General features: G+C 42.6%; 1 long non-coding RNA gene across 1 annotated transcript in view; it reads left to right on the top strand.

Annotated features, from left to right (window-relative positions):
- The first annotated feature begins 5,340 nt into the window (after positions 1 to 5,340).
- The window catches only part of LOC144723491 (uncharacterized), a 34,437-nt gene continuing 26,410 nt past the window's right edge, over positions 5,341 to 13,367 (top strand). Inside the window, exon 1 of the long non-coding RNA XR_013586196.1 lies at positions 5,341 to 5,687. This is a non-coding gene — a long non-coding RNA (uncharacterized LOC144723491). The remainder of the gene's footprint in view (positions 5,688 to 13,367) is intronic.

The raw sequence follows: 13,367 nt of genomic DNA, 5'->3' as shown, positions 1-13,367 counted from the left end.
TCAATCATGCTGAAAATTATTAACGTAGCCGAATAGTGCAGATGCAATATTTTTGCAGGCAATTCTAATTTGTATTTGCCATTAATGTCAACAAATAATGCCTCCAGCGGCGGGAATATAAAGCGAATACGTGGTATGCAAACATTGGCAATGTTGTGTATCGTGTGCTAACAAACTGTTGTACAGCCTACATGTCATTACTTCTGCAACAAAATTATAAAATGCGTTAGCTTACGTAATGTGTATTTAGATAAATACATTTGGAAACATTATTTTTTCAATTGCTGGCAGTTTTTGGAAAGGTCAACACTGGCATTTTCTGTAACCATTACAACGTATACGAATATGTGTAGTTGTCAAAACGTATGTTTACTGTATACAACGGCGATTGTGCCAATTCCATAATTAGCCTGCGTGCACTGTTATGAATACCGGCCGACGCTGTAGTTATTTTCTTTTGGGGGAGAATTCCGTCGGGTTTCAGGTAAAAGGTTAAGTGGGAGGCAGGTCAGTAATTAGGCCGGGGTTTTTTTTTATTCGCATTGCTGCAGATCATAATAAGCATTCTCGCAGGAGCTGCGTTGCCAGTCTGCCCTCGCTGCCAGGAAGAAGAAGCGGTGGGCGAGCCCGTTGGCGGAACGCGCTCTTATGTGATCCGACTGCGAAGCCATCGCACTCCAAGCCCATCCTTGGCGCCATCGCACAGTGCTGCCATTAATCACGTTGGCTTAATCGCTTGGGCACATCATAGCCTCCCTCACAACCGGCGGCCAAACCCCGCAAGCGTACAAAGGGGCGAAATAAATAAAAGCGGAAATTCACTTGCACCCTCAGTATATATATTCACACTCTATATCATCGCGTCTGTGTGTGTGTGTGCACACACGATGGTATATACACATCCACGCGTTTTTAGCATTGGCCACCGAGAGAGTTTGCAAACACATCATAGTATATAATTATATCCAGCTTGTTGTCCATTGTAAAGCGGACATTAAATAGCTTGACATATTCTTGGTTGTTTCGGTAAAGTCACGTAGAAGGGAAACAATAAAATAATAAAAATATAAAACAATACAATTCTCACGACGTTTCCCTTCTACGTGATTTTACCGAAAGAACCAAGAATATGAATTCCTGCAGTCACGAAAGCTTTAAATCAAAGCTTGTGACATATTTACTACAAGGGTGTACCAGTGACATGGATCAGATTTTTTAAAATTATTAATTTGCCCACGATCAAATAAAAAAACTTACCTTTGAGAGATGGACATTCATGAAAATAGATGCAACATATGTGTACTGTCTGGCACACATAAGGGTACCCATTTGAAATCATAGTACTATCGCACAAAATAAAGGCAACGGTTTAAAATAATGTGCTTTTGTGGTTTGCATGTTCCCATTTTGTTATGTATGGGTATTGTGTTATTGTTTTCGTGAAAATGGTTACATACAGTAGACAGGCACATTTGATTTAATTTGCCTTGTTTTAGGATTTATAAATATGGCATCAGAGGAGGAGTGGTGCGTCAATGAGCGCACTGTGCTCTGAGCCCAGCGATCTCAGTTCGATATCAGCCCAAAAGGCAACATCAGTGGCGGGTGACATCAAAACTGAGTGGGGACTCAATCCGTATCTTGATGAAACGGTAAAGAAAAAATCCATCGCCGTTGATCATGTTGTCCTCGTTGTTGGTGATGGAGACATTTTCACCAGGAGCCTGATGAAAAGAAACACCTGCCAAATAGAGTTTTTGTACGCCGTATTCCACGCGCACATTTGATATGCATACCGGCAGGCATATGCTAATTAGGGTTATAGGCAGTGAATGCAGTGATGATGACCGTTTAAACTAGCACATTTGCTATAATGCATTAACATGTGCTCTAAGTTGCTGAAAAAACGTTTCCAATGCAATCTTAACATGGTAGAATTTTATTTTTGGTGAATGTATGCGGTACAATACGACACGTATGGAAATGTAGTTGAAACGAATATAAACTGCTTCTTTTCCTGGTGTAACACTTTTTTAACAGATTTATAGAAACTGTATTCTGGAAAATTCAATTTAACATATATAAATAAAAAAGTATAAGAAAGCAATTTAACTTTCAATTAAAACCCGCCCTTCAAGACCTTTAAAATTGATTTGGTGATGTAATAAATGTTGAAAAATTCAGGGAGAATTAAAGATGTTATCTGAGAATAGAACCATTTTATTTTTTGCATGTTTCAGTGTTCCACTCCTTTCAGGAAGGAAGTACATTTTGAGCCGACCTTATCCAAGCACAGTGATTCACAGCAATGCCATGACTCATGTCCTCCCCTCTGTTCTCTTTGGACTAGTGGCCGTGTTAAATTATTCAGCATCGAGATTATCCTCTTGTAGGCTGTGATATGATCCATTTGCTTTATTTACATCTCAAGGATGCCACCGATCTTGTCAGTGAACAGGTTAACTGGTGCTTGGGTTAATTATTCATCGCGATCAACAACAGACCGACGAAGAAATATACAGTGTGGTATTTGTGGATCGCTTATGTGGGCTGATGGTTGTCTATTTTATATGGCAATAAAGCACATGCGCTATGTTCTCATGTTGGAAAGAAGTAAATTAATCCAATAACTTTCACGAGATTACGTTCATCAAATCAGCTTTTATCGTTTCTGGCATTGTACTTAAAATGTAGAGAACGGGGAGCAATATGCTTAAATTTATACAAGTGCAGCATACTAAATTCATCAATGTGCACATTAATGTAGCCTTCTAATTTTGAAAACAAAATTGGAGGTGAGCAGTTGAACATATTTAAGAAGATTTAAGAGTTAAAAAAACACGTAAAACTGGCATTGCTGTATGTATTTTGAGCTTCTTTCGCACGGTAAGTAGCCAACCGTGCAAATCGGAGATGCAGACCTCGCCAGAGTTCACAATGAGCCCTGTAGACAGAATCGCCGAATTACACAACGCCTGTAATATAGCTTGGCAAGCACACACGTATGACCAACAGCTTGAAATATAAGTTCACGTGCAAAAACCACACCTCCAAGACGAACTCGGAGTCATAATGTAATGAACAACTAAAAAGTAGAAATACAATGAGCAATAAATGGCACCTTAACATTGAAAAGCCAGTGAATAGTGTATCATCTGATTGCAATTTTAACAATTACAACTCGAATACAGTACGTGTAGGTTACAGACCATAGCCTACTCTGTGCTGTACTGTTTATTCACGTTCGCGGCGAGTTCAGGCGACCAGCAGCCGCTTCTATCACTAATAGAGCAGCAATCCTAGTAACTTTCTGATTGATTTACTGTCATTCTCCACGAATTACTTGGCTCGCTGGTCATGGTGAGCTTATATTGTTAAGTGTTTAGCAGGGCGGCTGAGAAGAATGTAGACTTTAGGCTGACCCTGGCCCAATGAGTGAAAGCAATCAAGCTCCATCTGGGCTGAAATCGCTTGAATCTTAAAATGCAACATTTGGGTTTGCAGATTTTTCTAATAATAATAATCAGCATAGACTCGGATACATTTGGGCCAAACCGCCAGCTTTGTATCGCTTCTGGAATATCATTAGGATTTGCAGAGGTCAGTCACAGTCACGATCGATGGGAATGTATCGATTTAATAAATAAGTAAGCGTATCTAAACATAATGAATGTTTACAATTATATTTTATAGCCACTTGCCAATTGGCTGCAGGATGAAAGTCTCCCTGTGTTACGTTGGTCACTGGAGGTTGCTCTGACCATATGAGCACCTACGAAGTCCAACACCACAGCACACGAGGGCGTGGGTGGCCAGCACCGTGCCCTGGCTGCCTTTGTCTCCCCAGTGATATTTAAACAATGCACAAGGTATACTAATAGGGGGTTTCCCCTTTTTTCTGGCAACAAAACTGACACCTTTTGCAAGGAATCATGCTTACATTAACCACAATACTTGCAGTCAAATACAAACAAAAATCAATACTCTGATAATTTATGCATTGTCTTTGAAACTGGTTGGTCCACACGAGAGACAGCTTTCTTTAGAGCCTAGTCTCAGATGGTGTTCGACCAGATGACGCCAAAAGGCGCACGATACATGCACAAGGTACTCATCTAATGCTGAGTCGGCCTTGGGGAGGCCCAGGAAAATTCAGATATCCGTCACCGATGTTGGCCGTGAGTGGGAATCCAACTCAGGTTGAAGGGTCCGTAGCGCAGTCCGCTAACAACTACGCGACCTCTCACTAACAAAGCTTGCCGCAAGGCGACAGGGCAGTGGTTTTGATACCCTGGGGTGCACGCACCTGCTGGGGGTGCGAGATGCCCTCTCTAGGGGTGCGAGACATGCCACATTTGTTTAGAAGGTAAATAATCGAAACACAAACACGGTCGCGTAAGTACAACGACTTTGTTTCATCAAACCGATGTATTTGTTAACATTACACATTTTTTTTAATGATTGAAAACCAAAGCGGTTTCTAGGCTGGAGTAAAGGTTAAAAACCACTGCTATCGGGGGACTCTTTGTCTTTGACCAACGTATCCACGCTGGTCGGTGTGGTGTTGGTGAAGTTAGGCTACGCAGTGGTTTTATGCTAAAATGCTTGAATATTTAAAAAAAAAATGTTAAAAAAATGTGGCATATATCTACCGTGTGGCCTATAACCCATGAACAAGTGTTGTATACGATACAAATGCTGTTCATGTGGAGCCGCAATATGACGATCATCCCTTTAACCCACTTCCTGCACCTTGGCCACGTACGGTGAGAAAGAAGTTCAGCATACATTCACTTACCCCGGTGGATGTTGTGCCTTCTCGAGCCAATTTGTGATCGTCGGTACATTTAAGACGACTGCAATCCCACCGACATAAACACAACTCATTCATTCCATGCAATATCGAACACTCACTCGGGTCTAATGAAAGGTCGGGGTGCCGCGACACGATTCGTGGTGTATGAGCTCACGTTCCTAGCCGCCCTGTGCGTGTACATCAGCTGTACACAACTTAACATCCCTTTGTTAATTCACTGCTGGATGGAAGGTCTACGAAGGTTGTTTCACAATACTTCACCAACATGGTGTCAATCAATGCCGGTGGGTGAAAAGGGAGTTTGGTGGGTTAGCTGTGGCCAGGGATTGATTTCAGGTAATCAGACTCAAGAGTGCAGTGTCCTAAACCACTTCGCCACCGCTCCAACCGCAGCATCAGTTGTATGAACACCGATTCAGTGAATGACTGCAGGTTGGTGAAAGTGCGGATCGCTGTCACAGAGGAACCGGTTTGTCCGAGGCAGCCAATAAATATCATTGCGTCACTGTACACGGACACGTGTTACCCTAACCGCGTGGTGTCAGATTAACAGCATGCGCTTAAGTTAAATGTTGAATCTGGAAGCATTTCACGTGAACGTTAATTAGCATGTCCTTAATAGGAATAGAATCAGTAACTTTCTTTTTTTTATTGGAGAAAACACAGCCGGAAATCGAGCCCTTCGTTGGCCCATGTGCGTCCTGGGGTAAACCTGGGATAAACCTGGGATACACCTGGGATATTTAAATCAACGTTAGAGTTAAGACCCAGAGGCATAAAGTCTCGACATTTTTCGGAACACTGCCCAAGACTGGCTGGGAGAGGAGATTATCGGCGTAAGGCACTACTACTACTACCGCGGAAGTACAAGGTACGCATAATGCATAATCTGATACATATATATTCCTATACGCCCGTGAACAGGTATTAATGGGCAATTAAGGCGCGATGGATGCTTGTGGTGTGGCCAAAATAATTCCGGGAACAGCGTTCCGAATTGTTCTGGCAAAAATTACGAGCTGATCAGACCTGACGCGTACGTGAAAGATCCCAAGCCAAACAAGGTCACCGTGACACGTTTCATTCGGATTTGTTCTCCAGATGATGAGGCACGTTTTGAATAACACCCCTTGCAACAACACAACGGTTCTACTTGCCAATGTGTTTCAAGAAACCTGGTGGCACAAACAAAAGTAAGTGTTTGCAGAGAAGACGAATTCTATTTTATATCGGATGCTTTGGAGCGAACAAAATGCATAGGCTTTAGATTACAAGTCATGGAAGGTGGTTTGGATATAGTTAGCAAGAGGGTTTAGTGTTAGGGTTGTTCCAAAACTATATCTACGAAGGGTTCCATATTTTTCTCCACATAATAGTAATAATTATTTTTCAAAAACGTTGTCTTCCTAACAATGCTATACAGCAGCACGTGATGAGTTTTTTTTGTCGGCAATTTCGGCTCAAAAGGAAGTTATGTTGAACTTTGAACTTCTTTCGCACCGTACGTAGCCAGCCGTGCTAATCGGAGGTGAGGCCAGGAGACAGCCGACGCATCTCTGAGTGGGGCCTTGTGAAGACCGGAAGAAGAGAATGAAACAACGAAACAACGGAGATAAGATGCGGAAACAAAGTTACGGAGACACAGATATTGCAGATACGCAGAGTGAGATAGATATTTGGAGTAAGACAAAGAAATGGGGACGAGGAAGAGAAAGACAGAATACGGGCAGCAAGACGGAGACGAGGACAAGGCATGCATCATGACACAAATAAACAGATGTGGAGAGAAACAGAAACGCAGATTTAGAACATTTTGAAACCGGGGACAATCCTCGTTTTCACAAAAGCTTCGAGGCACCAGGACAACCTTTTCCGAAACCGGGACTTTGCTAGCTTAAACCATAACGTCTGATAGTCTCATTTAAGTAACAACAGCAGTCTTCATTAAAAAAAGAGAATCATAATAATAGTAATTTCAACACGTCATACTGTAATGACATTTTTTGTCACCGTTTCCCATTTAGCTCCCGCTGGTCTTGCCAGGCAAGAGGTTGCATTTCCACGGATTGTATTATGATAATAATTACAGCCTCTTTGTTAAATCACGACTGGATCAAGGTCTCCCAGTGCCGTATCGGTCCTGGTAGGTTGACCATATTTCACCACGCTGGTCACAGTGGGGGGGTTGCTAAAGATTGGTGGGAGGGCGGGGGGGTGCCGAGTACCGGATCAGATCTCTCACTCGCCACTAATGTTAGCAGTAGCAGGGAGTTGAACTCAAGTCGTGCGGGGTTGTTTGCGCAAGTGCGCGAACCACTGCGCCACCGATCCGCCCTAAGCCTGAATTTTTACAGGTGTATTACGAATTGAATCTTTAATGTGACACACATGGCAGTTTGTAAGCCACTAAATCATGGTGCAGTTGCTTTGTTGTGCCGTGCAAAATACAACCATAGTACTGTTACAATTCGGCTGTTGAGGAGGCACTGAAGTTTGTTTTTTGTCAAATCTTGCTTTAAAAAAAAAGAAAAGTCCGTGCGAACACACGCCGTGTGTGTGGTTTGTGTAATCAGAAATGGTGGGAGTGACCATAGGAAGTAAGACCCCCCCCCCTAAAAAAAAGCACAGAATCAACCAGTAGATTAAACAGTTGATATTTTAGTTCACACTGCCTGCTAGGGAAGCTTGTTAAATCTAGCCGGTAGCTAACGCACGCAGCAGAGTCTGCTAATGGGCCAGTTGTTCATCTTCATGCTCATTAACACTGGAACGGCGGTGTGCAGGCCAATTCCAGGGATTGGGCGCGTGCGGGGCTGGGGCCATCTGCCTGACAGCTTGATAAATTGGGAGAGACGCCTCTCGGAGTGGGGTCTCTTGCCTTGCCCCAGTCCACAAAAGCCCACTTCTCCCTCTACACCACCCCTATGCGCCCCCTCCTCCTCCGCCCCCCCCTTCCCCCCCCGTTGCCTGTGCTAATGAGAGCGTTGAGCCTTGCACACGGCCAGCCGTGATTGGACCGACATGTTAATAGCAGCTACGGGACGCCAAGGTGGTGGGCTGCGGTAACACTGCAAACACTTACCGAAATGACTAGCTGGCACGGTATCCCGCAAAAGGACAGGTGAAGGAGTCACGCAAGCTGATTCATTTATGGGATGCACTGGCAACTCGGCTGTAAAAAAAAAGGCCGAGGACATTCCCCCCCCCTCCCCCTTCCCATAATGTATTGCGCTGCAAGTAAGCGAGCAGTGTGTACTTGCTTTTGAAGGCACAAGATAAATATGCAAGCAGCACTTTGTTCCTACAACGGTGTTCATCCTTCATGTGTCACACTCTGCACAAAGTTCCATTGTTCTGGCGTGCAATGTGCGCGCTTTCACTGGCTGTTTATGTTTGCGGTGCAGTTTTATAAACTTAATTTTATTGCGCAGTACCATATCGCATCGTTTGTGAAACGATTTAGCATTCAAGGTGTTATTCACGATGTACTTTAAATGCACAAATTTGCTTAAGATGTTTTCTTTTAAGAAGGGTGAATTTATAAAATGGTTAGAGGGACACAACTGGAAAATCTGCAGCTGTGTGTGGGTCTAGACATGATGGGAGGTGGTTCAACATGAAACTTGTGAAATACAGCCGAGTGAGAGCGAGGTGTGGTGTTTTTTGAAAAATGAAATGATGAATGAAAAGCAACATACAAAATGCAAATAAGGAAGTGTGTGCTACCTGCCTCGACACATCAAAGCCATGGGCTCTGACAAAGAACATTGAAGAAAAGCTTAAAAGAACTCAAAGAAGGTTGCGGAGATGCCTTCTTAGAATTGCAACGAAAGACAGGAAGAGGAACCAGTAAACAAATGGAAATATGATACATCACATCGTTTCCTGACAATAAAAACGTGTAATTTGTCTACTATTGCTGTACACGATCTTCAGAGGCACTTGTTGTAGTTAGGAAATGTAAGTGGGCCTGGGCTGCAAACATCGCTCTAAACTATTTAACCTAAACTATTAAACTTTTTTTTTATTTTACCAGGTAAGGCCCATAGAGCTGTTATAGCTGTTATAGCTGTTTTTTCGGAGCGACCTGGCCACAAATGATGGCTAAACGAAGTGGCTTGTAGAAATGTATAGCAGCCAAACACTTTAAATGTGGAGGGGAAAAACTGGAGGACCTGGAGAAAAATCCACGCGACCACGGGGAAAACATGCAAACTCCGAATTTGCAGTAGGTGTCAGGGTCGGCATCGAACTCACGACCTCCTGTATACCAGGCGAAGTACTAAACACCTCGCCACCACGGCACCCCTCAGGGATATTATAGCTGATGGACGAGACTGGTAACAGAATGACACTCAAAGGAGTGAACACACCCAAGAGGTCAACCACCCTGGAGATGGATCAATGCGAGCGGTTCAAGTGCAGGAGCTACATGGATTGTGGCATCGCACGACCATGAGGGCTGGTGATGACGTGTAGAGAGACCTTAATAGATCATATGCCTCATCAGGATGAAACTGATGCCACATGATGTGTGAGACTACTTTTGGTTCAAGTAACGAGGGAAACTTTTTTAGCTTGTGCGTCAATACATCTCATTGCCTATCAGTTATGTGATCCGCAAAATAATTTCCAGTTTATGAGACGTTATAAATTCTGAGGACAAACTCGGTTGTTTTTCACCAGATGTAAGACTTTGTAATAACTCTTGCTAACACAACGTGTTGTTAGTTTCAAATTAGTAGGCTTTTAAGTAGTGCATAATAAATAAAAGCCTGGACAAATATATAAAGCTACATCATGTGGTTATATATTGTAAGTTAATAATCATTGTAACGGTTGATTCTAAAACACAAGCACCAAAGGTCATGTTTGAACCGATGACTCAAACTACAACACCAAGAGATTGAAACGAACTATAATATTACGTCAACAAGAAAACCAGCAAATAAAACAACGCGTGTACAGCTCCGTGTGCTGCTCTGCAGCTCAATAAGCGGCTGCTTGTGGTTGTTATTGGTAGCCCACAGCACACAATGTGGAGTTCAATACCTTGTAAGACGAACAAATATGAAACCACACAATTGGCATCTTGCAGTTACACTTTGTTTCACCCTTGTTTTGAGTTGTTTACTACTGTGGAGGTCCCTTGCTTGCCTCCTCTAAAATGTGACTCATAACAATGACTATATATCTTTATAACTGGAGTTTCTGCCATCACTTGATCATACCCGGAAACATTCATTGTGCGAGGTTGCTTAGCCTGATTGAGTGATTGCGCGGTTGATTGATCTTAGGAGCTGAGAGTCAAATTGAAATTCACTATAGCAATGCCTAAAAAGTTATTACCAATCCTGTGCCCTGCAGGGCCACGCGCTGACTAATTTCTCATTTCCACTTCAAAAGGGCCAACTTTGTGAGTGGAGTGTTTTTTATTAAGCACATCAATTAATGCAGTTGCATTTTTTTGTTTGAATTGTGTGATGCGAGTTTGTCAAACTGGCTCACCAAACGGTAGCAAACGTTCCCGTAAAAAGTGTCATATTTTATAATTAATACCTGCCCCACACCTGTGCAGCCTTTCCCAGCACAGGTGTGAGTTATTAATGAGAAGGACATTGCGGGAGTGTGCCGGGTTTTATAGGGATATTTTGCGCTCTGTCCCTTGAGATGAAACCTAGATTGAGCTTCAATCGATTCTCTTGATTGAGGAAGGCCTTAAATGGGCATATTTATTTATTTACTTGCTTCAGTCTTCCACGAATAAACATGGGGCAGAGGAGGGGATTACATGGCTATGCCAAGGCAGCGATCAGCACCGTGGATTTCCCTGTCACCCAGGCAGAATGGTGCCACATTTTTTCACATCACTCAAACAGCATAACCGTATTTTAAACTGTTTCACAAATTAGAATGTTGATGAAAATGTGGGGGGATTTTTTTTTTGCCATGGCAGTTGGGAAGAGTTGCAAGAGCACATGAATGTATTAAGTCCTGCGTTAATCACCGGTGCAATCAAATAATTGGACATGTCACTTTCCAGCGTTATTATTATTATTACACGCTATAATTTGCCCAGAGTTTGGTCCGAGTGGGCTTGGAAATCATACACCGCTTTGTAATGTGCGTCGTTTTTTGCAAATCCATTTGGCAGCATGATTTTATTACCACTGGAGGTTTTAACGACGTTGAATTAAAAAGCTTTGGCAGCAGCTGAAAAAAAAACTTGTGTAGCTTGTAAAATTGATGGGTGGCATGGGCTGAGGAGAGTTCGGCTACATCCATCATTTCACAGTCAGTCACACCATTATTCACACACTCGGGCTAACGCATTCATTTTAATAATTCTTGCAAACACACATTGTTTTCCTGATTAATTTCATTCATTTGTGAAATCATCAAAGTCAAATGAAGATCATCCGTTATGCAGCCCTCGAGCAATCATTGTAAAACAACTTCCTTAAGACTTGAATGCCTTCAGAAGCAATTTGACATTGCGTTGGGGGTCACCTGTACAGAGTGCATTGCATGATAGACCTTAGCACTGAATTCTTACGTATCAAAATAACACAACATAAATGGCTGACCCAAAAATATTGCTGTGCCTAAGCTATGGCATAATGGTGTAGATTATGCTGCAAAGATGTTATTGAAATTAACATAATACGCACCCTTGGAAAAAAACGAACACGATGCCATTTGTAGTCATTTGAAATGAAACTCGTGTTGCCACCGGAAAGTTGCTTTCAGGGAACTAACTTTGTTTACACCTGAACACGGTCCCAGCGAGTTTGGCGACAATCTGCAACCCCGCAATAAGATATTTGTCAGCGTCCAAAGCATGTAAAATATTTCGACTTGCGGTAGACACTTTATATTCATTTGCCTCTTTAAAAAGTGTGATACCATACTTTCTTCATTTATCTATTTATTTTCTTATGAATTGTGCCACATTTCTCACTCGGATGGCACCATGATCTGTCATGATATTGTCACCCCAATTTTGCAATATGGGGGGAAAGTCGTTTGGATCCACGGTTTTATGATTGTGTCACAGGCGCTTATAATTACACTGTGGCTGCTTGGTTTGGACCCTGGCTGCCATCCATCTAAGTAATGGTCAGGCCCACTGATGCCTGCATGGTGTAATGGGCTGTGAAAAAAGAACAAGTGGTAGATCTGCTATTACGTCTCGCCGGCCACAGGTAATATATTTCACTGTGTGCATCTCGGATGCTTGGACACTACATGGGTCAGTGAACACCTGCAGAACGATAAAGCAGGCACAATGCTGCATATGTAAGCCCATTGTACAGTGTACAGGCAAGGAATTGCCTGCTTTGCATTTGTTTTGCAATGGTTAAAATACGTTGAATAACCACTTGTATGTAACATTTGAAAGGTATATGAGGTAAAGATGCAGCCCAGCAATTGCTTGTTCATGCTACTGCTGGTGGCAGGGCCTCTGCTAGAGGGAGACCATCGAGAGCAGCGATTCTTAACCTTTACTGCAGCCTTGCACCCATTTGGTTCTAGTAAAAAAAAATACAATGTAAATAAGTACATAGGTTTGAAACAAATTTCTCTTTGGTTATTTCGGTAAAGCCACGTAGAAAGAAATTACATTTAATAATAATAGAATACGACGTTTCGATTGCAACACAAGCAATCGTCATCATTAATTACATTTCTTTCTGCGTGACTTTACCGAAATAACCAACGAGTAATTCCTGCAGTCACGAAAGCTTTGAGTCTAGTTTGAAACAAATTAGTTGTACTTACGTGTCCGTGCTTAATTTGTATTTCAATAATTTACCTTCTAAAAAAATATCTGGCACGTCTCACATGCCCAGGGGGTGTGTGCACTCCAGGTTAAGAATCACTGCTCTATAGGGAGCTCTCAGAGAGCCCCTCCTAGAGGGTGTTGTCGCCTTCTGTTTCACGCCTGGAAGAGCTGGAAGTACCCACACTTTACCCCACCACACGGAATAATCCCATTGACTAACTATGGTTTACCCATTTATTCTGCTGGGTTGATGGAGGTTGAAGAAACTTGCACTATTGTTTCAACTCCTGTACTGGGATATCGAATTGAACCGGTGACCTCTGTATTGGGTGCCGTGGTGGCGAGATGTTAACTACCGCGCCTCGTATACAGGAGGTCGTGGATTCAATACCGACCCTGACGCCTGTTGTATATTTGGAGTTTGCATGTTCTCCCCGTGGCCACGTGGATTTTTTTCTGGGTCCTCCGATTTTTCCCTCCACATTTAGCATCAGCATGTGTTCGAAGTATTTGGTAAGCCACTTCGTTGAGCTATTAATTACTTGTTTCCAGATCGCTTCTGAAAAAGCGATGTAGCTCAGTAGGGCCTTACCTGATAATAAAATAATGAAAGCTTTTAGTTTCATCTTGACTTAAAGCTTTCGTGACTGCAGGAATTCATATTGTCTGGGTCTTTCGGTAAAGTCGCAATCACTTGTGTTGGGATCGAAACGTCGTAGCTTTTTGTTATTTTTTGGTAATTTTCTTTGGTCCTATCTACGTGGC

The sequence above is a fragment of the Lampetra planeri genome, chromosome 18, assembly GCF_965212315.1.
Source record: "Lampetra planeri chromosome 18, kcLamPlan1.2.h2, whole genome shotgun sequence".
NCBI classification, from domain to species: domain Eukaryota; kingdom Metazoa; phylum Chordata; class Hyperoartia; order Petromyzontiformes; family Petromyzontidae; genus Lampetra; species Lampetra planeri.
Note: the sequence above shows the minus strand (reverse complement) of the source record. Positions and strands in the feature narration are given on the sequence as shown.